This window comes from Oncorhynchus clarkii, chromosome 4, assembly GCF_045791955.1.
Source record: "Oncorhynchus clarkii lewisi isolate Uvic-CL-2024 chromosome 4, UVic_Ocla_1.0, whole genome shotgun sequence".
Classification (NCBI taxonomy): domain Eukaryota; kingdom Metazoa; phylum Chordata; class Actinopteri; order Salmoniformes; family Salmonidae; genus Oncorhynchus; species Oncorhynchus clarkii.
This window is the reverse complement of record NC_092150.1, coordinates 38314117-38340618: the sequence shown is the minus strand read 5'-3', so window position 1 is coordinate 38340618 and position 26502 is coordinate 38314117. Positions and strand designations below refer to the sequence as shown.

General features: G+C 40.1%; 1 protein-coding gene across 1 annotated transcript in view; it reads right to left on the bottom strand.

Moving 5' to 3' along the window:
• LOC139407687 (uncharacterized) overlaps window positions 1-23787 on the bottom strand; it is a 30385-nt gene extending 6598 nt beyond the window's left edge. The window contains exon 1 of the mRNA XM_071151536.1: window positions 23715-23787. The gene's annotated coding sequence lies outside the window, so the exon portion shown is untranslated. The remainder of the gene's footprint in view (window positions 1-23714) is intronic.
• Window positions 23788-26502: the final 2715 nt, after the last annotated feature.

Here is a 26502-nt window from a genome sequence, read left to right as displayed (position 1 = left end):
CCAGGTCATCTGATGCAGCACACCATCACTCTCCTTCTTGGTCAAATAGTCCTTAAAACCTGTTAAGACTAGGCATAATACTGCCCCCTTTGGATGAATTGCGTGCCCATAGTAAACTGAAAACAATTCTGTCCAAAATTGCTAATATATGCATATAATAATTATTATTGGATAGAAAACACTCTAAAGCTTCCAAAACCGTTTGAATTATGTCTGTAAGTATAGCAGAACTCACAGGGCAGGCAATCTCCCAAACTAGTTTTGGAATACTGAAAGTTGGGGGAACTTTGACGTCATCGCCCCCACCCTTCCCAACCAGCTATGGATCTGGAGACACTTTCTATGTCTTCCACTAGATGTCCTCATTCAGTAGAGCGTTTAATTGTGCAAAACCCTTTGGGAGGCGAAAGAGTGGGTGTCGCGAGAAAATACATGTGCGTTAGGGCGCGCTTTGGGCACAGAGCTTCCTTTGTTCCAGCTCGCCTGAGAAGAAGTATGATTGTCCGGTTGAATTGAGAATTGTTTTGTACGTTTATAACATCCTAAAGCTTGATTCTGCACTTAGTTTGACCAGTTTAGTCGACATATAATATGCAATTTTGAAGTTTTGATGCGCAACTGTTCGGGACCAGAAGTCATTTTGGATGCATTTCAGCTGAAAGCGGTAGCATATGCTAATACAAAGACACACGACTTGAAACCAAACGATGTATTGGGTAAGTATGACTCCTTCCACTACATTCTGATCGAAGCCCATCAAAGGTAAGGGAATATTTATGTTGTAATTTTGTATTTCTGTTGATTCCAACATAGCGGAGAAATATTGCTTACGTCTGAGCGCCGCCTCAGATTATTGCCTAGTGAGCGATTTCTGTAACGTTAAAAATAAATGTAACACAGCGGTTGCATTAAGAAGCAGTGTATCTTTCTAACTATATGTAAAACATGTATATTTAGTCAAAGTTTATGATGTGTATTTCTGTTATCTGGCGGAGCTATCTATAATTTCTCCGGACATTTTTGAGCATTTTCTGAACATGGCGTCAATGTAAACTGAGATTTATGGATATAAATGGCATATTATTGAAAAAAACATAAATGTACTGTGTAACATGACCTATTACTGTCATCTGATGAAGATTTACAAAAGGTTAGTGAATTATTTTTCTTTTAATCCTGCGTTTGTGATTGCATCTTTTGTTCGACAAAATGGCTGCATATCGTCTGTGTCTTTGTGGTGGTTTGACATAAATATGTGCTATGTTTTCGCCGTAAAACATTTTAGAAATCTGACTCGCTGGGTAGATGAACAAGGTGTTTATCTTTCATTTGAGCTATTGGACTTGTTAATGTGTGGAGGTTAAATATTTCTAAGAATATTTTTGCATTCCATGCGCCACCGTTCCAGCTGAAGGGGGGGGGGGGGGGGGGTGGCGTTCCCTGAGAGGAACACCTCGCTTTAACAGACTATAGCGTCCCACCTCTCCAACAGCCAGTGAAATTGCAGGGCGCCAAATTCAAAACAACAGAAATCAGAAATCCAATAATTACAATTCCTCAAACATACAAGTATTTTACCCAATTTTAAAGATAAACTTGTTGTAAATCCAGCCACCGTGTCCAATTTCAAAAAGGCTTTATGACACCAAACGATTATGTTAGGTCAGTACCTAGTCACAGAATAACACAGACATTTTTCCAGTCAAAGAGAGGAGTCACAAAAAGCAGAAATAGAGATAAATTAATCACTAACCTTTGATGATTTTCATCAGATGACACTCATAGGACTTCATATTACACAATACATATATGTTTTGTTCGATAAAGTTCATATTTATATCCAAAAATCTCAGTTTACATTGGCGCGTCACGTTCAGTAATGTTTTGCTTCCAAAACATCCAATGGTTTTGCAGACAGCCACATCAATTTACAGAAATACTCATCATAAATGTTGATGAAAATACAAGTGTTATGCATGGAACTTTAGATAAACTTCTCCTTAATGCAACAGCTGTGTCAGATTTCAAAAAAGCTTTACTGAAAAAGCACACCATGCAATAATCTGAGTACAGTACTCAGACAACAAAACAAGCCATACAGATATCTGCCATTTTGTGGAGTCAACAGAAGTCAGAAATAGCATTATAAATATTCACTTACCTTTGATGATCTTCATCAGAATGCACTCCCAGGAATCCCAGTTCCACAATAAATGTTTGATTTGTTGGATAAAGTCCATAATTTATGTCCAAATAACTCCTTTTTGTTTGCGCGTTTAGTACACAATCCAAACTCACGAGGCGCGGGCAAGTCCAGGCGAAAAGTCATATTACAGTTCGTAGAAACATGTCAAACGAAGTATAGAATCAATCTTTAGGATGTTATCATAAATCTTCAATAATGTTCCAACCGGAGAATTTCTTTGTCTGTAGAAATGCGATGGAACGCAGGTCGCTCTCACGTGAGCGCGCATGATCAGCTCGTGGCACTCTGGCAGAGCCCTGACTCATTCCCCTCTCATTCCCCCCTCCTTCACAGTAGAAGCATCAAACAAGGTTCTAAAGACAGTTGACATCTAGTGGAAGCCTTTGGAAGTGCAATTTGACCCCATAGACACTGTATATTGGATAGGCTATGACTTGAAAAATTACTAACCTCAGATTTCCTACTTCCTGATTGGATATTTTCTCAGGTTTTTGTCTGCCATATGAGTTCTGTTATACGCACAGATATCATTCAAACAGTTTTAGAAACTTCAGAGTGTTTTCTATCCTAATTTACTAATAATATGCATATATTAGCAACTCGGCCTGAGTAGTAGGCAGTTTACTCCGGGCACCTTAATCATCCAAGTTACTCACTACTGCCCCCCAGTTCCAAAGAATTTAAACATCTGAAGGTGTGTTTTGGGTCATTATCCTTTTGAAAAAAAAATGATGGTCCCACTAAATGCAAAACAAATGGGATGGCCTATCACTGAAAAATGCTGTGGTAACCATGCTGGTTAAGTGTGCCTTGAATTCTAAATACATCACAGACAGTGTCACCAGCAAAAACTTTCAAAGTTCTTGACATTTTCCCAATTGACTGGCCTTCATGTCTTAAAGTATTGATGGACTGTCATTTATCTTTGCTTATTTGAACTGTTATTGCCATAATATGGACTTGGTCTTTTACCAAATAGGGCTGTTTTCTATATACCACCCCTACCTTGTCACAAACCCTGGAATTAGTATACTCATATTAACCATACTATTTGTGATGTAAATTGAGTGTATGCTTATTGGTCATAGTATGGATATAGTTAGCATGCCAAAAGTTCCCGGATGTTGTACTAAATTCGCCAAAATACGAAGCATACACGCAGTGGACACTATTCCCGTACTTTTATGGCCCATAATCTAATTCTTCAGAAAATGGCCATGGCTTCACAAAGTTATCCTTACGAACCGCATAGCAATACAGCACTATGCACCAGTATGTTAGCTAGTATGTTACCTAACGTAGTTGGCTACTAATATATCGAACTTGCCAGGCATTATTTTAACTATCTGCAATCTAACTAACTTCACAATGTTTATTGACTTGATTATTCACATCATGCTTAGCTAAGTGGTATAGTCGTTGTGCGTTTCAATGGAGTTAATAGCACTCGTTTGAGTTTGCCAGAGCACCAAATAACTCATGAATTTACAAATGCTCAATACCAGTTGAATATGGCCAGTGTCAGTAAACGTTGGCAAAACAAAAAGCGTAATTAAATTGTTGCCAGCAGCACAGGCACAGTCGCCAACGCTCTGGATAACATGAAAACAGCCTAACCAGCTATGCTAGGGCGAGAAATTGTCAGAGTGGGGTGTTTTGTGTCTGGAAGTAGCTAGCCAACGTTAGCCAGTTAGCTTGGGTGGTTGACTGCCGTTGAACGCTCATATCAACCCTACTCCTCAGCCAGAGCGTCCAGTGTGCGAACAATACCGTTCGTTTGTAGTATACTAAAATGAACTAATAGTATATAGTATACAGTATGTTAGTATGGGTATTTGAACATAGCTTTTGTCTTTATCTAAGCCAGCGTCCCTCTACAGGATGCAGGGGCCCACAGATGATGAGTTTTGGGGACAAAGCTGTGTTTTCAATCCCATGAAAAGAACAACACAGCCACTGTATCCTTCCTTGCCCAAAAATGGAGCAGCTGTAGTTTTTAACCTGGTTAAGGTCACCCAATACTACCTGCACATTGGCGTAACACTCATTCAACAGCCACCATCTTTCCAGCTCTAATGTGTGATCTTGAAAATCTTGGTATGATGAGTGATAAGGGGGGTTTTCTATGTAAACTCAAAACCTCTCCAAATACAATTTGATGATACTTTAATGGGTGTTTTTCCTGGGGAGGTATCCATGCTTGTCCCCAGAAATGCCTTTACGGTATTTAGTGGTGTTACATCCTCACGATCCTACATGTAAACATTAGGTGACATCATTAGCCTTAGTATCTTTTACTGGTAACCCTGTTTGCTGCAATTAGATGTGTTTTTCCCTCCATACAATGCATCATTTGAAGTGTTAAGTTTTTAAATAGGGCATAAATCAGCTAGGCTGTAAACATGTTTTGGCTCTTCCATTGAAGAGAGATACTAGGAGATAATTGCACAGTGAACTGTTAGGAACACAAGCATTTCACTATACCCGCAATAACATCTGCTAAATATATATGTGACCAATAAAATTTGATTCGATTTGCTAATGCGAGACAATAAATATCCTTAGAAAGTCACTCAAGTAAATGAAATGCTCATTCTGACCTGAAATGGAGTTTGAATTATTTGTTTGAGGGAAATACCTAATATGATATACAAAGGAATGGGATAGTCTCAGTAAGCCCTTATGATGCTAGACTAGTTTTTGTTAGAATCAGGAAACAAACATACACACTTTGGTGGTTTTTGTTTTAAATTCTAGGAATTAAATCCTGACTATTAACTGGCACTTTATAAGATTTGTATCCATGTTATTGACTCATCACACAATGTATAATATAAAAAATGGGATGCCAGTAGATTCTATGAATACGACGAATCACAGTGATAAAAAGCAACTGCTGGTCCTTGACTGTCACCCTGTGGTTAAACTAAGCAAATACATATAAAATCAGATATTCACAGCATGCAATATGTGAATAGGTGTTTGTCCTAAAATAATAGAAAGTTACCCCCCAAAAATTATTAATATGATGATTTTTTTTTTTTAATTAGGAATATGATGAAAAGAGGCAAGTGAAATAACACCCTTAGATTTTTTTTCCTGTTGAATGTAGCCTATACTTGTGATTTGTTACAGCAAGCTTGTCGTGACATGGGTCTCGGTGAGGTCGGGATTATTCCAGAGTCTGTCGAATCCTGCTTACAACTAATACAGCAATAATGAAGGCAGCAGTACCAATGACTAATACAACCAGTGCTATTACATTTGTTCCAGAGGACTGCTTTAGGTTTGGACCTTAATATTATGAAATAGTTGACCTAGTTGGAACAAATAGTACAAATGGTCATATGTTTGTGGCTCTAGCAACATAAGAGATGTCAGACTTCAGAGAATCCTTGTCACAAGAACACACAGCAAGGAACATGACCGTCTCTGGTTCAGCATGGGCTATGCAGCTGAATAAGGAAGGAGTATTACTCTCTAGAGCCTTCCTCTAGTGACTGGATGTCAGAGGTGTTCAGGAAATGCGCTCCACTGAATTGTCCTCTCAGGATCTCCAAGTCCATGCTGACTCTGATCTCATAGGAATCAGATGGCAAAAAACAAGGAATCACAAAGTGAAAAAGATAAAATGTATTAATGTTATAACATACACTATATATACAAAAGTATGTGGACTCATCTTCAACGTGGATTTGTCTATTTCAGCCACACCCGTTGCTGACAGGTGTATAGAATCGAGCACACAGCCGTGCAATCTTCATAGCCAAACATTGGCAGTAGAATGGGCTTACTGAAGAGCCCAGTGACTTTCAACTTGGCACTGTCATAGGATTCCACCTTTACAACAAGTCAGTTCGTCACATTTCTGCCCTGCTAGAGCTGCCCCGCTCAACTTTAATTGCTGTTATTATGAAGTGGAAACGTCTAGCTGCAACAATGGCTCAGCTGCGAAGTGGTAGGCCACACAAGCTCATAAAATGGCATATAAATCGTCTGTCCTCAGTTAAAACACTCACTGTCGACTTCCAAACAGCCTCTGGACGCAATGTCAGCACAATAACTGTTTGTCGGGAGCATCATGAAAAGGGTTTCCATGTAAATCGCCCTGCCATTGGAAACTGTTCTCTGGAGTGATTAATCACGCTTCACCATCTAGCAGTGTGACGGACGAATCTGGGTTTGGCAGATGCCAGAAGAACGCTACCTGTCCGAATGCATAGTGCCAACTGTAAAGTTAGGTGGAGGAGGAATAATGGTCTGGGGCTGTTTTTCATGGTTCGGTCTAGGCCCCTTAGTTCCAGTGAAGGGACATCTTAACACTTCAGCATGACAATGCCACCGCCACCGCGAGGTCCATACAGAAATGGTTTGTCGAGATCAGTGTGGAAGAACTTGCCCGGCTTACACAGAGCCCTGACCTCAACTCAACATCCTTTGGGATGAATTGGAACGCCGACTACAAGCCAGGCCTAATCGCCGAACATCAGTACCTGACCTCACTAATGTTCTTGTGGCTGAATGGAAGCAAGTCCCCGCAGCAATGTTCCAACATCTAGTGGAAAGCCTTCCCAGAAGAGTCGAGGCTGTTTTAGTAGCAAAGGGGGGACCAACTCCATATTAATTCCTATGGTTTTGGAATGAGATGTTTGGTCATGTAGTATATGTATGAGATTCACACATGGTTATTCAATTGCACATGCCTGATCTCATCTGGAACTAATGATAAATCATTATTTCAGGTATTTTATTTGTTTTTACGTTTGTTGTAAAGTACTGGGCTCTGGGTGTGCAACATGATACATTTTTCCATGATGTTAGGTACAATAGATTATTAAGTACTGTACCTGTGCCTTAGCCCAAGTTCCTTGGTCCAAGTCGGCAGGTAGCCTGGTGGTTAGAGTGTTGGACTAGTAACCGGAAGGTTGCAAGATCAAATCCCTGAGCTACAAGTAAAAAATTGGTTGTTCTGCCCCTGAACAAGGCAATTAACCCTGTGTTCCTAGGCCGTCATTGAAAAAAAATATTTGTTCGGGCTGAGATCCCGCTAACGGGATCGATATGACAACAGCCAGTGAATGTGCAGGGCCCCAAATTCAAAACAACAGAAATCCCATAATTAAAATTCCTCAAACATATATTACACCATTTTAAACATACACTTCTTGTTAATCCCACCACGGTGTCCGATTTCAAAAAGGCTCTACAGCGAAAGCAAACCAAACGATTATGTTAGGTCAGAGCCAAGTCACAGAAAAACACAGCCATTTTTACAGTCAAAGAGAGGAGTCACAAAAAGCATAAATATAGATAAATTAATCACTAACCTTTGATGATCTTCATCAGATGACACTCATAGGACTTCATGTTACACAATACATGTATGTTTTGTTCGATAAAGTTCATATTTATATCAAAACATCTGAGTTTACATTGGCGCGTTACGTTCAGTAGTTCCAAAACATCCGGTGATTTTGAAGAGAGCCACATCAATTTACAGAAATACTCATAATAAACATTGATAAAAAAATGCTCAGAAACCAAAACAACCCAAACAGATATCCGCCATGTTGTGTAGTCAACAGAAGTGAGAAATAGCATTATAAATATTCACTTACCTTTGATGATCATCATCAGAATGCACTCCCAGGAATCCCAGTTCCACAATAAATGTTTTTTAGTTCGATAAAGTCCATAATTTATCTCCAAATATCTCCTTTTTGTTCGCGAGTTTAGCCCAGTAATCCAAATTCATGACGCGCGATCACTAGGAGCAGACAAAAAGTCAGTAGAAACATGTCAAACGAAGTATAGAATCAATCTTTAGGATGTTTTTAACATAAATCTTCAATAATGTTCCAACCGGAGAATTCCTTTGTCTGTAGAATTGCAATGGAATTCAAGCTAACTCTCACGTGAACGAGCGTGGCCAGCTCGTGGCTCTCTGGCAGACCTCATTCGCCCCCACTTCACAGTAGAAGCATCAAACAAGGTTCTAAAGACTGTTTGCATCTAGTGGAAGCCGTAGGAAGTGCAATTTGACCCCATAGACTGTGCATTCGATAGGGAATGAGTTGAAAAACTACAAACTTCAGATTTCCCACTTCCTGGTTGGATTTTTTCTTAGGTTTTTGCCTGCCATATGAGTTCTGTTATACTCATAGACATCATTCAAACAGTTTTAGAAACTTCAGAGTGTTTTCAATCGATATCTACTAATAGTATGCATATATTAGCAACTGGGCCTGAGTAGCAGACAGTTTACTCTGGGCACCTTATTCATCCAAGCTACTCAATACTGCCCCCAGCCATAACAAGTTAACTGACTTGCCTAGTTAAATAAAAGGTACAATTTTAAAAAGTCTCCTGGTCCAAATCAAATTGTACTATTATTTTGCCTTTGTTTTGTCTATGCACTCACTTTCACGTTGTATTTTCCTTTCTTAGCAGTGGTAAAACATCTGGAACAGATGACAATTTCTAAAATAATAAGCACCTTGAAAAAGTACAGATGTGTATAATCCTAAGAGTCTAAGTTGGGGGGAGGGGGGGGGGTTCTACTTCGCTAACATATGGAATTTTTTTAAGATGGTCATACCATGGATCATTTAGCTACTTGATTTAGAATTGTATGATCTCTTTAGGTATCAAACAAATATATACTACAAAATAAATTGTTGAAACATTTAGTTATTAGCACTAATTGCCCATAGAAAAGCATTGAATAACAGAATCATACATGGAAAAACAGACAAAAAATTAACCAAAAGGATGTTTGTTTTAAAGTGTCTGCCATGTATCTGAGAGCTATAAGAAATATCAGGATTTTCTTTTTTACATATATTTAACAAATAAAAGTTGCCATTAAACTACTTTTATATACACTGACTATACAAAACATTAGGAACACCTGCTCTTTCCATGACATAGACTGACCAAGTAAAAGCTATGATCCCTTATTGATGTCACATGTTAAATCCATTTCAATTAGTTTAGATGTGCCATTCAGAGGGTGAATGTGCAAGACAAAATATTTAAGTGCCTTTGAACTAACAATGTTTATCTATTATATAGAATAACTCTGTACTTGGAACGGAATTCTTTATGCTAGAAAGGTAGCTCATTTTAAATCGAATCAAATTTTATTGGTCACATACACAGGGTTAGCAGATGTTATTGCGAGTGTAGAGAAATGCTTGTGCTTCTAGTCCCGACAGTGCAGCAATATCTAACATGTAATCTAACAATTCCACGACAACTACCTACTACACACACATCTAAGTAAAGGAATAGTATAAGAATATATACATAGAAATCTATGGATGAGCAATGACTGAGCGGCATAGGCAAGATGCAATAGATGGTATAAAATACAGTATATACATATGATGTGTAATGCAAGATATGTAAACATTATTAAAGTGGCATTATTAACGTGACTAGTGATCCATTTATTAAAGTGGCCAATGATGTCAAATCTGTAGGTAGGCAGCAGCCTCTCTGTGTTAGTGATAGCTGTCAGTCTGATGGCCTTGAGATAGAAGCTGTTTTTCAGTCTCTCGGTCCCAGCTTTGATGCACCTGTACTGACCTCGCCTTCTGGATGGTAGCGGGGTGAACAGTCAGTGGCTTGGGTGGCGGTTGTCCTTGATGATCTTTTTGGCCTTCCTGTGAGATCGTGTGCTGTAGGTGTCCTGGAGGGCAAGTAGTTTGCCCCCAATGATGCGTTGTGCAGACTGCACCACCCTCTGGAGAGCCTTGCGGTTGTGGGTGGTGCAGTTGCCGTACCAGGCGGTGATACGGCCTGACAGAATGCTCTCAATTGTGCGTCTGTAAATGTTTGTGAGGGTTTTAGGTGACAAGCCACATTTCTTCAGGCTCCTGAGGTTGAAGAGGCACTGTTGAGCCTTCTTCACCACACTGTCTGTGTGTGTGGACCATTTCAGTTTATCTGTGATGTGTATGCCGAGGAACTTAAAACTTTTCACCTTCTCCACTGCGGTCCAGTCGATGTGGATAGAGGGGTTCTCCCTCTGCTGTTTCCTGAAGTCCACAATCATCTCCTTTGTTTTGTTGACGTTGAGTGAGAGGTTGTTTTCCTGCCACCACACTCTGAGTGCCTTCACCTTCTCCTTCTCTTGGCTGTCTCGTCGCTGTTGGAAATCAAGCCTACTACTGTTGTCTCGTCTGCAAACTTGATGATTGAGTTAGAGGCGTGCTTGGCCACGCAGTCATGGGTGAACAGAGAGTACAAGAGGGGGCTGAGCACTCATCCTTGTGGGGTCCCAGTGTTGAGGATCAGCGAAGTGGAGATGTTGTTTCCTACCTTCACCACCTGGGGGCGGCCCGTCAGGAAGTGCAAGACCAAATTGCACAGGGTAGGATTGAGACCCAGGGCCTCAAGCTTAATTATGCGCTTGGAGGGTACTATGGTGATGAATGCTGAGCTATAGTTGATGAACAGCTTTCTTACATATGTATTCCTCTTGTCCAGATGGGATAGGACAGTGTGGTGGTGATTGCATCGTCTGTGGACCTATTGGGGCGGTAAGCAAATTGAAGTGGGTCTAGGGTGACAGGTAAGGTAGAGGTGATATGATCCTTGACTAGTCTCTCAAAGCACTTCATCATGACAGAAGTGAGTGCTACGGGGCGATAGTCATTTAGTTCAGTTACCTTTGCCTTCTTGGATACAGGAACAATGGTAAATATTGAAGCATGTGGAGACAGAAGACTGGTATTGGGAGAGATTGAATATGTCCGTAAACACACCAGCCAGCTGGTCTGTGCATGCTCTAAGGACGCGACTAGTGGTACCGTCTGGGCCGGCAGCCCTGCGAGGGTTAACACGTTTAAATGTCTTACATTGGCCACGGAGGAGAGCCCACAGGCCTTGGTAGCGGGCCGCATCGATGGCTCTGTATTATCCTCAAAGCGGGCAAAAAGGGTGTTTAGTTTGTCTGGACGTCGGTGTCTGTGATTGTCTGTAGAGCCTGCCTCATACGTCTCGTGTCTGAGCCGTTGAATTGTGACTCCACTTTGTCTCTATACTGACATTTTGCTTGCTTGATTGCCTTGCGGAGGGAATAACTACACTGTTTGTATTCGGCCATATTCCCAGTCACCTTTCCATGGTTAAATGTGGTATTTCACGCTTAATGCAGTAGTTCAAGCTTTTAGATGAGAGTATTAAAAGTCAGCTGCTAGCTAGTTTACTAAAAAAAAGACAAGTTACCTGTTTGTCCAAAACTTTTGTATTTTCTCAATGGTGCCAATTCTTATTCCTGAATGCATTTAGTTATTTGGTCCTCAAACTTGAACTCCATGCCATTTTGAAAATTAGGCATTTCCCATGAACCGCAATACACCTCATCACTCTCCCTCATCTGATTGGTCGGGTAGGCAGTCCTTCTGAGTTGGCATATGTGTCATTACACTCCCTCATCTGATTGGTCGGGTAGGCGACCTTCTGACTTTGTGGCTGTGGTAACTAGGGATGGCCTATTTTATTATTCAAGTAAAGGCACGTATTATCAGTGGTGGAAAAAGTACCCAATTGTCATACTTGAGTAAAAGTAAAGATACCAAGTAAAAGTGAAAGTCACCCAGTAAAATACTACTTGAGTAAAAGTATTTGGTTTTAAATATTTTTAAGTATCAAAAGTAAATGTAATTGCTAAAATATACTTAATAAGTATCAAAGTAAAACTATAAATCATTTCCATTTCCTTATATTAAGCAAAACAGTCGGCATCATTATTTATTTATTTACGGATAGCCAGGGGCGCACTGCAACACTCAGGCATCTTTATAAACTAAGCATTTGTGTTTAGTGAGTCTGCGAGATCAGAGGCAGTAAGTATGATCAGGGATGTTCTTTTGAAAAGTGTTCTGAAACATTTTCCTGTCCTGCTAAGCATTAAAAATGATACTTTTAAAGACTACTTTGTGTGTCAAGGAAAATGTATGGAGTAAAAATAACATTATTTGCTTTAGGAATGTAGTGAAGCAGAAGTAAAAGTTGCAAAAAATATAAATAGTAAAGTACAGATACCCCCAAAAAACTACTTAGGTAGTACTTTAAAGTATTTTTACTTTAGTACTTTGTGCCACTGCTTATTATTTGTTATGCTGACAGGGTAAATCAGCAAGGAATTTCCCTTTTACCTTGATGATCATTATAATGTCATTCTAAATAGATTGGTGACCACAGGATTGGTGACCACAGGCACAAGCAGTGATGAACCTAGATGAAAGGTTATAGATTTATAGATCTAGCCCACTTTCTACATTGAGAAGTTGACTATGTTGCCCGGCAGGCTAGATAAAAACAAGTTGTATAACTTAAGCTACTGCTATGCCAATGCCATAAAGTTATAGGCCATACAAATATTAAACTCACAAGTAACATTCATTCAAGCCACAAATTGTACATTCCAAAGTAAGTTTTCGCAGTTCTCTAAATCACTTGTATTAGGTACGTTGGTGTCACGTTCTGACCTTAGTTCCTTTGTTTTGTCTTTTTTTTTTGTATGGTCAGGGCGTGAGTTGGGTGGGTTGTCTATGTTAGTTTGTCTATGATTTTCTATTTCTGTGTTTGGCCTGGTATGGTTCTCAATCAGAGGCAGCTGTCAATCCTTGTCCCTGATTGAGAACCATATTTAGGTAGCCTGTTTTGTATTGTGGGTTGTGAGTGATTGTTCCTGTTTCCTGTGTTCACGGTACGGGACTGTTTCGTCTTCGTTCATTTTGTCGGTTTATTGTTTTCTGTTCGTTGTTAAAGTATTCTATTAAAAGGGGATAATCATCACGCTGCATTTTGGTCCTGCTCTCTTTCCCCAGATGACAAGCGTTACAGTTGGTTCTCTGTTGTATTAAACAACCCTAATCATGGGTTATAAAAATCAAAACTGTTCTTATATAACTCTTTTTATCAAACATTTGTAACTTTACTTAACTTTATGTAAGGGTAAATACTGTGTCAACATACGCAGTTGCATGATGAGAGGCATTCCAGGGTTTATGTGCCTGTAAGAGGAAAATTATCAGATATGAACATCTATACATTTTATTTTTTTATTAACCTTTACTTGTTATGGCTGGGGGCAGTATTGAGTAGCTTGGATGAATAAGGTGCCCAGAGTAAATTGCCTGCTACTCAGCCCCAGTTGCTAATATATGCATATTATTAGATTTGGATAGAAAACACTCTGAAGTTTCTAAAACTGTTTGAATGATGTCTGTGAGCATAACAGAACTCATATGGCAGGCAAAAACCTGAGAGAAAAAACCAATCAGGAAGTGGGAAATCTGAGGTTTGTAGTTTTTCAACTCTTCGCCTATTGAATATACAGTGTCCATGGGGTCAAAATGCACTTCCTAAGGCTTCCACTGGATGTCAACAGTCTTTAGATACTTGTTTGATGCTTCTACTGTGGAGGATGGGGGAATAAGAGGGGATTGAGTCAGTGGGCTGTCAGAGTGCCATGAGCTGGTCACGCGCGTTCACGTGAGAGTTAGCTTGAGTTCCATTGCATTTCTGAAGGCAAAGGAATTCTCCGGTTGGAACATTATTGAAGATTTATGATAAAAACATCCTAAAGATAGATTTTATACATTGTTTGACATGTTTCTACAAACTGTAATATAACTTTTTTGACTTTTCGTCTGAACAAAGCGATCGCGCATTGAGCATTTGGATTACTGGGCTAAACGCGCAAACAAAAAGGAGGTATTTGGACATAAAGATTGATTCAAAACAAACATTTATTGTGGAACTGGGATTCCTGGGAGTGCATTCTGATGAAGATCATCAAAGGTAAGTGAATATTTATAGCGCTATTTCTGACTTCTGTTGACTCCAACATGGCGGATATCTGTATGGCTTGATTTGTTGTCTGAGCGCTATACTCAGATTATTGCATGGTGTGCTTTTTCTGTAAAGTTTCTTTGAAATCTAACACAGCGGTTGCATTAAGGAGAAGTGTATCTATAATTCCATGCATGATAGTTGTATATTTATCAATGTTTATTATGAGTATTTCTGTAAATTGATGTGGCTCTCTGCAAAATCACCGGATGTTTTGGAACTACTAAACATAACGCGCCAATGTAAACTGAGATTTTTGTATATAAATATAAATTTTATCAAACAAAACATACATGTATTGTGTAACATGAAGTCCTACGAGTGTCATCTGATGAAGATCATCAAAGGTTAGTGATTTATTTTATCTCTATTTCTGCTTTTTGTGACTCCTCTCTTTGGCTGGAAAATGACTGTGTGTGTTTTTCTGTGACTAGACTCTGACCTAACATAATTATATGTGGTGCTTTCGCTGTAAAGCCTTTTTGAAATCAGACACTGTGATGGGATTAACAACAAGTTTATCTTTAAAATGGTGTAAAATACTTCTATGTTTGAGGAATTTTAATTACGAGATTTCTGTTGTTTTGAATTTGACGCCCTGCCCTTTCACTGGCTGTTGTCATATCGATCCCATTAGCGGGATTCAAGCCATAAGAAGTTTAACTAGGTAAGTCAGTTAAGAACAAATTATTATTTACAATGACTGCCTTATGCACAAGATGATGATAATATCAACCTGTATGCAATTAATACTTTACTACTTTACTTTACTCTGTTAAGGGGCAGTCTTCACCCTCATTTACTTGAATCATCATTTTTGTCAACCATTCATTCATTCGGGATGAGTCTTTCAGAGAACAGGCTCAATATCAAATCACCTCCATTGGCATCATCTGACCAACAGAGAGCAGCATGATCTCACATACAGCAGTGTAAGGAGTCAAGTAAAACAGATCAGTATTTTCACTAAGGATTCTTAGACATCCACTGTACCTATCAATCCGGTGTACAACATAACTTCAACATTATCTCAACATAAAGCCATATGTTTCACAAATCATATAATGACTGGACTAAGGCATTTGAGTCACTTGCCAAATTGTTTCCATTACTTTAGACTTAAGCACAGTGCCTTCAGAAAGTATTCACAGCCCTTGACTTTTTCAACAACAAAAAAAGTGTTCCAGCCTGAATTTAAAATGGATTAAATTAATTGGCAAACAAACAATACCCCATCATTTCAAAGTGGAATGATGTTTTTCCTTTTTATTTTATTTTTGACCAATTAACAAAAAATGAAAAGCAGAAATTCCTTGAGTCAATAAGTAGTCAACCCCTTTGTTATGGCAAGCCTAAATAAGTTCAGGAGTAGAAATGTGCGTAACAAGTAACATAATAGGTTGCATGGACTCACTCTGTGTGCAATAATAGTGCTTAACATGATTTTTGAATGACTACCTCATCTCTGTACCCCACACATACAATTATCTGTAAGCTCCCTCAGTCAAGCAGTGCATTTCAAACACAGATTAAGCCACAAAGACCAGGGAGGTTTTGAAATGCCTCACAAAGGTAGTCTAAAAATAACCTAAAACACAAGGCCAAATCTACGCTGGAGTTGCTTACCAAGAAGACAGTGAATGCTCCTGAGTGGCCGAGTTGCAGTGACTAAAATCTACTTGAAATCTACGTCAAGACCTGAAAATGGCTGTCTAACAATGATCAATAACCAATTCGACAGTGCTTGAGGAATTTTGAACAGAATAATGGGCAAATGTTGTGGTGTGGAAGCTCTTAGAGACTTACCCAGAAAGACTCACAGCTGTAATCACTGCCAAAGGTGCTTCTACAAAAGTATTAACTCAGGGTTGTGAATATTTAATTTTCAATTAATTTCAGGCTATACTGCCCATTGCACCACACCACTTACCTAAATCAATGGGAAAGTCAGTATGAAGAAAAGCCAGTCCCAGGCTCTGTCCACTCCTTGTCTGGTGAACTACCCCAGACCAGTATCTGCCACCACCCACATGAAAAAATTATACGGTATTACTATTTACTATAGAATTATGTTGCAAACTGTAGTATACTGTAGAAATCTATTCTATACACTGTAAATATCCCTTGATCATGTGTAGTACTTACTATAGAATGTTAAAGTATACTGTAGAATACTTTAGTAAATATTACAGTGTACTACAGACCGCAAAAACACCACGGCAAATACTACAGTAATGTTCACAAAAACACTACAGTCTACAAAAACACTAATAGTATATACTACGGTATTTAATTTGCATATATCCTGCCCATTCCCCTTCCCCATATCCCAGTTTGTGCCACCCATAAATGAGAAACCTACATGACAATTATAGACCATAGAATGGTGAATACTGTCTTACCTACAGACAGTAGCGACCTGTCATTCATGGGGTCACTAATGTTTTGCATGTTATTTAGGCATTCTTTTTTTGCCAACAATGTAAAAAATAAATCATTGAGTTAATAAAGATGCTTATAAACATGGTCATTTTTTTGCTTTCTTGAGTAAGGCAGCTCCAAAATGCAGATTTTTCAGCCTAGCTCAGTGCTTTCTGTGTTGGTGGGGCAGCCAAAGGAAAATACGGAGTGTAGGGGTTGGTAATGTTGTCTAGTCCCACTGTGATTGGCTCAGTGTTCTGTCACTCATGAGGACACTACGTCACCGCTCGAAAATTCAAGCCCATTGGGTGCAGCCATAGATTTCCATTAGAAGTGCCCATCAAAGAAGGCTCAAGATCATTGGCCACAGATAAAATTACGTCAAATCACTTATATCTACCATAGCTTGATTGGACTGATCATGTCAACATCATACTTTCAAAATGTTAGCTAGCAAGCTAGACAAGCAGTCATCTTCCAGAATCAAGTTGACAATCTACTTGCAAATCCTTTTTAATCCTTGTCATTGTAGATAAAAAATGTATTGGTGCGCATCGTCCATTGGACATAAACACATATCACACAAGTTGGAAATCGCAAATTCAACAATGAGTGGTTTGGACGGAATCAGTGGCTAACTGCAAGCATTTCAAAGCAATCAATAGCCTGGTATTCAGTGGAGTGGGTGTGTGGTCCAAGTCTGGGTTTAAGGGTTTATTTTCAAATCTTAAAAGGATAAATATTCACATGCAACACCATGGGCCAAAAAAGTTTGAAAACATTGGCCATGTTTTCAATCCAGCATGACTTCTGCCACGTTCAAAACAACTTGGAACTGGAACTGGGAAATCTCAGACTTCCAAGTCGGAAACTCAGTCACTGACGTCATGATTCAACCTGTTTTTTTCCAGAGTTCCCTGTTGTCTTGAAAGCACCATAAATTCAGAGAATGCCAGACTTTGATGACGAAGTTTGATGCCGTAAAAATAAAGAGAGTTCCACACTCCATATATGAACTCCCAGTCATTTATTGGGTAAATCACTAACGTTTCGGCATCACTGTGGCTTCTTCAGGGTGCTTGATGCCATGCCACCTTCCTGTTCAGGTGCACACAGCACAACAAGGTGAGTCCAAAAATGTATTGCATGCTGCTACATAAATTATGTTATATGTCAGGGAGATATGTATACTGTAACTAAGAAAGTTATACTAAGTGTATGTTGTGCTTCGCCCTAATAATTCGGTCCCTTTCCCCCTCATAACTTAGCCTACTGTTCTGACTTGGTGGTGCACATGTAGCCTATAGGCTGTTTTAGAGAAATGTAATCATTGAATATTGTAAGAGCTTTCATTCTCTGCTTATATGCACCCTTTATTTATCCTATGGTTCTGACTTGGTGTACAGGGAGAATAATGTAAGAACGGACCATGTTCTGAATTCTGTACATTTCAAAAGTGCTGAATAAATTGGTACATTGACTACATCTGTCCTAGCTTGCTCATTAATGGCTTAATCTAAATTACGGATTGTCTCTTGTCCACTCGTCGTTCCTTTAAGCCATAGTTGTACATCTCAATTGTTAGTAGAAACCACATTTGTTTAAGCAAGTCAGCCATATCAGCTACGTTTTTTTTAAAAACACAGTAAATGAGGCTGAATGAACTGTTTTGTTGTCAGACAAGGCTCCGCTGATAGCCCGGTGTAGTGGTGGTAAGGATTCAATCCAAGGTGCTGAAAAGAAAGCTCTGCTGTTGGGACAGCTTTATGTGTACCCTAACACCGTGATAGTGCAATTAATGTATTGTTTAGTGTTGTGTTGTGTAGTGGCTTTGTTGGCATGCATCAAAAACATTTCATTTGAGATTGCCCCACCAATATTTCTATGCGGAAATCACCACTGCCTACAGATTATGGAGGTTTTCTCAAGGAGACTATAATAAAAACTCTACCGTATACTACGGTCTGCGAAAACACTATAGCAAATTAGCCAGTCTTACTTAGTGTTGATTTTCCAGTGTAGAATTTCTAGTGTTAATTCAGGTGTAAAATTAACTCTCTTTGGTGTAAAATAACCCCCGGATTTGGTGTAATAACCAGTGTTGAAGCAAACCGACACACATCATGATCATATTTCCCAGCATGCTCTATTGCAGGTTGATTTTTGGAATTGTTTATTTCAATATCTTTATTTTTGCATATACATTGATTTAATAACTACTCTTATGCTACACAAATAACAATGTAAAACATTATAAACTAGTCCAATCTGTTAATTGAACTAATTGCACTCGTTACTGAAATGGTTGTTCCAGTTTAGATGGTTTAGGTAGTCTCATAACTTAGTCTTCTAAAGAAGAATCTGCTCCCGTAGGAGTGGTATTTTTGCACGCAGTGGACCCTTACCTTTTGGCACATCCATTTGTGGTTTCAGGGTGAATGACAAAGGAGCTGAGTGCAGTTGAAAAAGTGAAGGTAACCTGAAGTGGACTTGTAATATGCGTTTGTGTCTCTTCTGACCAGATGGAGCAGGCGCTCTGTCATGCAACTTGGGTCAAAATCTGTTTTTTTCTTTGCTCTTTTCTCTCCATATGTTGTATATCCCCATCTGGCTGGATTCCAATAGGAATTACACATCCCTTTGCAAACCAGCATAACGTGACTTGCAGGCCACTGTGTTAGGGTAAAACAAGGCCCACAAGACAAGGCTTTATGAAATGCATGTTGCATTGTGTTAATAAATTACATTTTAATGATGACATATTCACTTCGGATATCACTTGGTGACAGAACTGAAAATCATCTTCTTGTGAACATCTAGCAGACTAGGCACTTTTCAGCATTTTGCGGTCTTTCTCAATTTGTAGTGTTTACTCCATTATTAAGACAAAAGCAAAATGCATGATTGAAACTGGATGAATGCAACAACCATGTCACTGTCACTAACAAATACAGTCATTGGTGGTAACTCTACAATTCAATCGAAAGTCAAGGCACTCTCGGGAAATATGCAAATAAGGCTTTAAAAAGTTTGGACTCAGTCATGAGTATCAGTCATGAGTATAGACACTGGACCAGTGCAATTTAATGATTTAACAGTGGATACTTTACTGTGGAGAGGCAGGCAGGCCAGGATCATCTACCGGATCTACAGTTCAACTAACTGTAACATGTCTACTCCTCTCCCTCTCTTTTCACACCAGAACACCGGCTGCCACACACTAACGACAACACGGACACTTCAAAGCACAGCACCATCATAGCCCGCCACAAGATATATTGTGGAGTGGGGACTTTCTCTGACTGTAGGGTGGCCCAGTGAACATGAGTGGTTTTGGGTTGGAATCACAACAAAGTCTGAGAGTGCGAGTTGATCTACAGGGCAGGACCGAGAACAGAGAGAGAGAGTTAGGGGGGGGGGGGGGGGGGGGGGGGGTTACAGGAGACAGCCAGGGGAAGACCCAGACCAATCCAAATGCCCAGAAAGAGAATGCCTGAGAGGGGACAAACCATAGATTAACATAGGGGCTTGGCATAGTGTTTGTATCAAACTATGTGACTGTATACTAATTGAGACAGCCAGGGAATGAGTGGACCCAGCCCAGATACACCCAACCCAGCTCTGCCCAAAAAGGGTAGGCTTCAGAGTGACCATGAGAGGGGCTAAACAACACTTACTCTGTGACACTTACTCTGTGACTGCTGGTAATGACAATGTGTCAGTCTGTAACATCTGAAAGGGCCACAGCCCAGGAGATGCTATTTGACATGATATAAACCACTGCTCTGACAGGGAAGATTATCTCTTTCCTGAGCCCCCAGAGTGCATGGGGTTACACAGGACTAGGGTTTAATAGTGAGAACTGGGTAACTGAGATTTACAGAGAGTGCATGGGGTTACACAGGACTAGGGTTTAATAGTGAGAACTGGGTTACTGAGATTTACAGAGATTTCCCGCCTAAACCCACTACCGTCTCCAGGGATAAATGACTGAGAAACCAATAATTCTAAAAAAGTATTTTTATGAGCAGCATGACATGAAATATAACTGTTAAATAATATGTCACGAATCCCGCTTCCTGAGTCTGTGTTTGCCTGTGTTTCTGTCCTGGAGTGTGTTTCCGGTGACATCCATTCCCTGCCGGATCGTTAGCCATGAACAGTATGTTGTGCCAGAGTATCAGCCTCAAGTTGGATAGAATTTGTTTTGTTGTTTGTTACGTATTGCTTGCCTTGAACTTACCTCTGTTTGTTCTGTCTTCAGTTACTCACCCGGATCATTTACCCCATTCCCGCCTGGTCGTCAGAGGATTCCGCTTCCCCATTGGATCCACCTATTTACTCCCATCAACTCACCACCGCTACCCGCTACACCACCACTAAATACTCACCTTCTTCCTACTCTCCTTGTCCTGGTCTGCTTCTGGGTTCGATTTTGAAGAATCGTGACATAATATGTGATTTTTAAATCTGGCTTCTCTATGGCCTGCTTTGCTATCTGCATGATCGATCATAAATTCTCAGGGTGGGGACAGACGACGCATCTCATTATGGAGCACAGTTCACAATGCATGTATTATCTCTTCAGCTAGTAACTTTTTTTCTTCTGACAGGTACATTTGCTGCAGAATAGCCTATTATACAGTAATATTAGGACTAATATATCTGAATGCTCGTCTAATTTCCACATCTTCAACTGGCTTTCGGGGTCACTTTATTTTAAATTATGAAGATGATAAAAAAAATTATCACTCGAATATCGTTGCATTAAATCAGTGTGCAAATGAGCACTTCCTCTGTCTTTCTCTCTCTCCATCAAATAAATTCAAATTGCATCCAAAATAGATCAAGACTTACTACTTGGATATCACGAAATTGGGGATACATTTTTTTTGTTGATATTCCTATTCAAGATTGATATATGGTGCATGCGGAAAGCTTTTTTCACATTTTGTAACGTTCTAAATTGGATTAAATAGTTTTCCCACCCTCATCAATCTACACACAATACCCAATAATGACAAAAAAATCTGTTTTAGAATTATTTTTTTCAAACTATCATATTTACATAAGTATTCAGACCCTTTACTCAGTACTTCGTTGAAGCACCTTTGGCAGCGATTACAGCCTTGAGTCTTCTTAGGTATGATACTACATGCTTGGCGCACCTGTATTTGGCGAGTTTCTCCCATTCTTCTCTAAGCTCTGTCAGGTTGGATGGGGAGTGTTGCTACACAGCTATTTTCAGGTCTCTCCAGGGATGTTCGATCGGGTTCAATTCCGGGCTCTGGCTAGGCCACTCAAGGACATTCAGAGAATTGTCCCGAAACCACTCCTGCATTGTATGGGCTGTGTGCTTAGGGTTGTTGTCCTGTTGGAAGGTGAACCTTCACCCCAGTCTGAGGTCCTCAGCGCTCTGGAGGAAGTTTACATCAAGGATCTTTCTGTACTTTGCTCCGTTCATCTTTACCTCGCACCTGACTAGTTTCCCAGTCCCTGCCGCTGAAATACATCCCCACTGCAAGATGCTGCCACCACCGTGCTTCACAGTAGGGATGGTGCCAGGTTTCCTCCAGGAATGATGCTTGGCATTCAGGCCAAAGAGTTCAATCTTGGTTTCATCAGAACAGAGAATCTTGTTTCTCATGGTCTAAAATTCCTTTAGGTGCCTTTTGGCAAACTCCAAGAGGGCTGTCATGTGCATTTAACTGAGGAGTGGCTTCTGTCTGGCCACACTACCATAAAGGCCTAATTGGTGGAGTGGTGCAGAGATGGTTGTCCTTCTGGAAGGTTCTCTCATCTCCATAGTGGAACTTTGGAGCTCTGTCAAGGTAACCAGAGGGTTCTTGGTCACCTCCCTGACCGAGGCCCTTTTCCCCCGATTTCTCAGTTTGGCCAGGCTGCCAGATCTAGGAAGTCTTGGTGGTTCCAAACTTCTTCCATTTAAGAATGATTGAGGCCAATGTGTTCTTGGAAACCTTGAATGCTGAAGAAATGTGTTGGTACACAATCCTGTTTTAGAGCTCTATGGAAAATTCCTTCAACCTTATGGCTTGGTTTTTGCTCTGACATGAACTGTCAACAGTGGGAACTTATATAGACAGGTGTGTGCCTTTCCAAATCATATCCAATCAATTTACCACAGGTGGACTCCAATCAAGTTGTAGAAACATCTCAATGATGATCAATAGAAACAGGATACACCTTCAATTTCCAGTCTCATAGCAAACAGTCTGAATATTTCTGTTTTTAATAAATGTGCAAACATTTAAAAAACTTGTTTTCACTTTGTCATTATGGGATATTGTGTGTAGATTGATGAGGTAAAAAATGTATTTAATACATTTTAGAATAAGTCTGTAACGTACCAAAATGTGGAAAAAGGGAAGGTGGTTGAATACTTTCCGAATGCACTGTAGATGTCTTAGCCTACCTCTTTCAGGTAATACATTCAATGCTGTATGCCTATTAGCCTTATATTTAGCTAATGATTTATGGGTTAATTTGCAATACAAACCTGCACTCCGCTGGCCTCTCTCCTTAGCACTTGTGGAGCCCCGGGAAAAGTTAGACTAGAATAGCTTTGGGATTTTACACACTCAATCACACAGCCACACTGTACAAAATTATTCTGGGGTGAATTATAATTAACAAATTAACAACAAACAATATACTTAATAAAAATGTATGCAAGTTGTTTCAATTATTACCCCATTTCAATTGACCAAAAATGTAAGAATAAATCCAACTGAAGATGTTGCTCAAAATGTAAATATAATTTACGAGGGAAACCAAGGATAAAGAAAATTGATTGATTGAACTCATTGGAAGTCTGGTTTGAATCTCCTTGCACTTCATATCTTGCCACGAGCCTCTGTTTTTAGAGGATTGTGTGTAAATTCAAAAAAATGTTGCTTTATGATTCTATCACACGATGTTGAAGGCATGTTTGAAGAGAAACGTATCAAGCAGCTTGTTGTGCCACGAGGTGTAATTAATCATTATGAACGAATATCAAAACCGTCCGGCAAATTGACGTACAATGATGAGATCACCCATTCCCACATTCGCAACTTTCAATAGTAGAAGCAAATGCAGTATCCTGCATTGCTTGCGTTTAACAAAAAACTTGAGTTATTACTTGTGGCTAGAGCACTGTGCTCAACACCTTCATAAAGTTGTTTTACAACACACCATGTAATGTTTCAGAACATCTCACCGTCTCCGTGGTGCTTTCCGACACCGTCCCAATGCTGTCTGACCTACTTGGGGAGCTCTCACTCAAAAACTGTTCGGAGTCGTCTTTCTCTGCCCTTTCTCCTTCAAGGGGTCACATCAGTCTGGGGCAGGGGGATTTGGGTGGGGAGGGTTTTTTTCTCTCCTCCCACTTCTTCTTCCACCACCGCACTTTCCACACCCTCCACAACCGCCTCCTCCTCCACCTCACTAAGCACAGAGCCAAGACAACGTAGGAGTGGCTTCGGGACAAGTGTCTGAATGTCCTTGAGTGGCCCAGTTAACCCAATGAGAGAGCCTGGACTTGAACCCGACCGAACATCTGGAGAGACCTGAAAATAACTGTGCAGCAACAATCCCCTTCCAACCTGACAGATCTTGAGAGGATCAGCATAGAAGAATGGGAGAAACTCCCCAAATACAGGTGTTTTTAATATTTTTTTATTTATTTAACTAGTCAGTTAAGAACAAATTCTTATTTCTATGACAGCCTATGAACATTGGGATAACTGTGTTGTTGGCAGAATGACATGTTTTTTTTTTACCTTGTCAGCTCGGGGATTCGATCTTGCAACCTTTCAGTTACTAGTCCAACAATCTAACCATTAAGGTACCTGCCGACCCATACAGGTGTGCCAAGCTTGTAGTGTCATACCTAAGACTTGAGGCTGTAATTGCTGCAAAAGGTGCTTCAACAAAGTACTGAGTAAAGGGTCTGAAAACTTATGTAAATGTGATTTTTCCGTTTTTAGATTTTAGTACAATTGCAAAAATAAAAAATAAACAGTTTTTGCTTTGTCATTATGGGGTATTGTGTGTAGATTGATGAGGAAATAAAACAATTTGATTCCTTTTAGAATAAGGCTGTAACGTAACAAAATGTTCAAAAAGTCAAGGGGTCTGAATACTTTCCGAATGCACTGTATATGCTTTATGCATTAGAATTACACCTTGTGTCTCGTCGTGAAATACCTGGGTTAGCTGGGAGAAAAGTTATTTCTCGGTATGGAAATTTTTTTAAATACTGGGAAAATATTAAACCCTACACAGCACCCTTCTGGCTCACGAACAGTAATGTTATAACGATGAGGTAACATTTTTTGTCTGATTATTGATGCGTGTGTGCATGGGTGTGCTTGTTTGTTGTGTGTGTGTGTTTGGTTTTACTCTCCTTGTGGGGATCAATAGTCCTCACAGGGATAGTAAAACAAGCAAAATTCGAACAAATGTCTCTCTCTCTCTCTCCCTCTTTCCTTTTGTCTCTCGCTCTCGCCCTCTCTCTCCCCCCTCTGTTTCCCTCATTCTCCCTTCTCCCTCTCTCATCCTCTCTCTCTCTCTCTCTCTCTCTCTCCCCTCCCTCCCTCCTTCACTCTCTCACTCCCGCGCCTCCATATTCAGCAGTGATACAGATGCACCCAGAAACAGCTGAGAAGGAAATAACATGTCCTGTCATGGCAGGTCCTTTTCTTAGACAGGAGCTTCCTTCAGGCAAAGAGGAGAAAGCAGGCTGTTTGTTTCAATTTGGAGTTAAAAGTCAACATTCATGTTAAAGCATGCTTTTTTATTAATACATCTCCTAGTGAAGGTAGGCTACAGCCCTTTCCCCCAAATATTAATTTAGCTCTACTGAGCTCCAATCTGTCTACCTCTCTCTATCGTGTTCTCTGTCAAACACACACATGCACACACTAAATGCGCACAGATACATTCACACACACACACACACACACACACGCATGCGCGCACATTCAAGCACACTCACACACACAAACACCACCACCATGTTGCTCAGGTCACTCAACACTTTGCGTGATTTAAAACCAGAGAGTTGGCATTCTTTAGCTTATTACATAAACTGGAGGCATTGTGTGATGTGTTGTGCTGTGCTGTGTTGTGCTACCTGTTGGGACTCGTGGCTGGAGGCCGGGATGGGATCCATCAGGGCACATATACATAAAGCATCTCAGAATAGGATCAGTTTTCAAATCAAATCAAAGATATAATAGACAAGTAAAACACGTAATAATAAAAGTAATAATAGAGACATTATGACTAACGATACCAAGGGGTACCAGTGCCGAGTCGATGACTAGGGGTACGAGGTAATTGAGATAGATATGTACATATTGGTAGAGATGAAGTGACTCGGCAACAGGATAGCGTATCTGATGAGTCAATAAAGTAAGTGCAAAAAGGGGTCAATGCAGACAATTAATTAGTTAACCAAGTAGCTAACCAAACTAACTGAACGAATACAATTTTATTTTCGTGTCAAATCGCCAGTTGGCAACCCATCCCTTATGGGATAGATTGCCAGATGAACAAACATTGCAATATTTCACTGTGATAATAGAGTGTGTCATGTCATCTCCCCTCCCCTGCTCCGGTGCTCAACTTCGCTGGTCTACTAACCACCGGTCCTGGCAACCCATCATTAAGCACACCTGGTATCCATTACTATGCACACCTGCACCCCATCATTATGCACACCTGGACTTCAACTGGGTGAGGCTATCGATGAGGTCCTCCGTGTCCTTCACCGCCTCGACACCACCCGAGAGGATTCACCTTTAAATAGCGGAGGGCCTTCCCCCATCCTACCCAGCAGTCCGCCCAGGTCAGCGATTCACAACTATGCCTCCCGGACAAGTATGACAGGATTCCATCCAAATGCCGTGGCTTCCTACTCTAGTGCTCCTTGTATTTCACCAATCAGACAAGAGAGCCAACCACCAAGAGGTCCAAGGTTGCCACGATCATTTCCCTGCTGA